Source organism: Cervus elaphus, chromosome 33, assembly GCF_910594005.1.
Source record: "Cervus elaphus chromosome 33, mCerEla1.1, whole genome shotgun sequence".
Lineage (NCBI taxonomy): Eukaryota > Metazoa > Chordata > Mammalia > Artiodactyla > Cervidae > Cervus > Cervus elaphus.
Window position 1 is genome coordinate 60,389,856 of NC_057847.1, and position 3,350 is coordinate 60,393,205.

Genomic DNA, 3,350 nt, shown 5'->3' on the forward strand with positions numbered 1-3,350 from the left:
CACAGCCTCAGGAGTGTTGTTAGTATATCAAACGCCATAAATAACAATCCATCCAAGTAGCTGGTTTGAGAAGACTGGTGCTGCTGCCCCGTGCAACACATTATTAACACAGTGGGGAAGAAGAACACGGCCCATATGGAGGGATGTGGATAAACGTAGGTGTTGGAAGTAGTCTGGTGATAATGCTATTAATGAAAGCTGAAGTAATGATGATTGAGGACTTTCTAAGCTGTTGAACAGTTTGGCCACATACTTTTGTTGAATGCCAGCTACGTGCAAGTTCCCACTTTCGGATTCACAAATGAAAAAGATTGGATTCTGTCCCTACAATAAATCATAATCCACCCGGTGATTTACATGGCTAATTACAAGGACAGGAAACAAACAGGGAGCATCGGGAGAGGTCAGAAGCTCAATTCCAATTGGCCTGTTTAATTTTCTTTCCAGGTTCCAGAGAAAATGTTTGTTATGGAGTTTCTAGGATGATTGGTCTCCTCCAAATTTGTTTGTTGGAGAGTTTATTCAACCACTGTATAATTAACTTTTGGCCTAAAGTTATTTATTATAAAATTTAAGAACTGGAGTGGTCATCTAGTTTAAGCTGGTCTTTTAAAGTTATGAAAATCAAGGGTAAAAGAGTTTAATGTTATAGGATAATTTATCGTTATTAATCTTATATATGTGTACATATATATTTGTGACTATTTACATACTTATATATAAATGCATAATTAGGTATTATTTACAGATATATGTATACATACATATATATGTGTGAGTAGATAGACAAATATAGCTATAGATATACAGTTATTCACAGATTATTTTCAGAACCATCAGTCAATCGTATTATATTAGAACCAACTACGTTTTGGGTTTGCCAAAAGATACTAACTGTGTATCTCTTCTTCCTTAAACCCCATGAGGACAAAATGAATTCTAGAAGTCTGGGAAGAATGTGTGATGAATGGTATAACTTCCATGGTCCTCAGGAAGTAGCACCAACCAGCCTAAGTGATATTTTCTACCAACCATGGCTTCCACTAGAACACATCGCAAAGTAATTAGCTCCAGAAACTCAGCTTTCTGTAATATGGGGAATGGGCTGATGGAGGGCCTTCATCTTCTGTCTTATTCAAAACGGACTACAAAGAAACAGTGACAAAGGGATATTTAATTTGTAACTGAGGAGGCAAGAGGTTAGATAGCCCTAGTAGAATGAGCTCTGAGACTTGCTGGAACTTAAATATGAGCCTCTTATAGCAGAGATTTATTAAACTCAACCATCTCTGTGGACTGTCTCTTTGCCAAAATCAATCCCCATTCTGATATTTCCCTATGGGCTACACGAAGGACAACAGAAAAGGCTTTGGCTCTGTCACTGTAAAAACTGTAGGCTTGCTTCATATTTCGTTTGTATAGTAAGCTGTCCCAGGGGAGACATGAGGCTGTAGGAAAAGGCAGAGAATCAAATCGATTTCTTAGACAGGGGTGCAAGGACCACCTTCAGAGGTTTCACAAGGTGAGAACAAAGCACTGAATTGCCCTTATTGAAAAAAAAAAATAAGGTTGACTGGTCCAAACTAAAGTCAGAGCAAAAAGTGTAAGGAGATGAAATCAGTCTTCTAAAGTAAATAATAATAATAATTACACATTAGGCTCTTTTACTAGAATTCTTGTTTCTGAAGATCTCATCTGTCCTCTCTCATTTTATCATTGCTTCTTCTGAGGTAGAGACAGATGAAAAGTGAATGTGAAAATATTAGTTGCTCTGTCATATCTTACTCTTTGCGACTCCATGGATTTCTCCAGGCAAGAATACTGGAGTGGGTTGCCTTGCCTTTCTCCAGGGGATAATCCTGACCCAGGGGTCAAGCCTAGATCTCCTGCATTGCAGGCAGATTCTTTACTCTCTGAGCCACCAGAGAAGCCCAGAGACAGATGAGATAGTTCCTTATTTTATCAGTGGATGTGTGCGTGCTTAGTCGCTCAGTCATGTCCGACTCTTTGTGACCCCATGAACTGTAACCTGCCAGGCTCCTCTATCCATGGAATTTTCAAGCAAGAATGCTGGAGTGAGTTGCCATTTCCTCCCCCAGAGGATCTTCCCGACTCAGGGATCAAACCCACATCTCCTGTGTCCCCTGCATTGCAGGAGGATTCTTTGCCTTCTGAACCATTGGGGAAGCTCTTACTTTATCAGTAGGGCAAGAAAAGTCATGAACAGTCATTTAAGATCGCTAAGATATAAACTATTATCCGAGCTGTTGAGAGTGGGCCATGGCCTCCCAATTTTGGATTCACATTCTTGAGAACTTTGAGTTCAACCTCTCCCTTCTTTCTTCCCCACACTCTCACCTCTATTCAGATGACTTCCTCTGTTCAGGAGGAAGCTCTTTGAGTTTTCTACTTTTTCTCTCCACGTATACCAGGAAACATCTGAACCAAATTTCACTATATGCACTGACCAGTTGACTTCGGTTAATCAAGTGACTACGCCTGTCATGTTAATGCACGTGGTAGCATTTTGTGGTAAATAATACATGGCATGTGTCAGAAGTCATTTTGTGCCAGATCCACCTCACAGTTCCCCACCTTGATCCAGTGCTCTCAGAGATGCATAAATTATGCTCCTTTCATATCTGTTTAAAGGATCACTTTTTCAAAACTGTTATGTTTCTCCTGCTTTTTGTTAATATTCTGTTCACTCAAGATTCTTCTCTTTTGAATTCAACTCAAGATAACAAGTCATTTACTAGGACCCTTCCTATGTGATTTCACATTGTTTCTATCATTGAATGTAAGAGATTTTCTTAGGTCTCCTTTTGTTGATCTTTCTTTAGAATTTAGTTTAGAATTCAATTCAACTTATGGAAACTCTGGGAGATGGTGAAGCACAGGGAAGCCTGGAATGCTGCAGTCCATGGGGTCACAGAGAGCCAGACATGACTGAATGACTGAACAAAAGCAGAAACAACAATGGAAAAGAAGAGTTATCAACTTCTCTAACTCTTCATGGGAAAAAAAAACACACACAACATGATGTGTGTGTGCGTGCATGTGTGTGTGTGTGTGTGTATGTGTGTGTATTCTGATGTGATTATCCATAAATTTTGATATAATAGACAATAAAATAAATATCCTCAGTCTATTTTCTAAATTTACTGTGTTATTTGATGTAGTTATTCATCTAAACAACTGTTTGGTTAGATTTTGTTCTCTTATCTTATAGGTAACACACCTATAAGAAATAAGCCTTATGACCATCACTCTCTTGAAGAGAGATGGTATATTTTGTCTCGTTCTCTGGGTACCAAAATCTCTCAGTTGTACTTGTCACCATTGTCCAT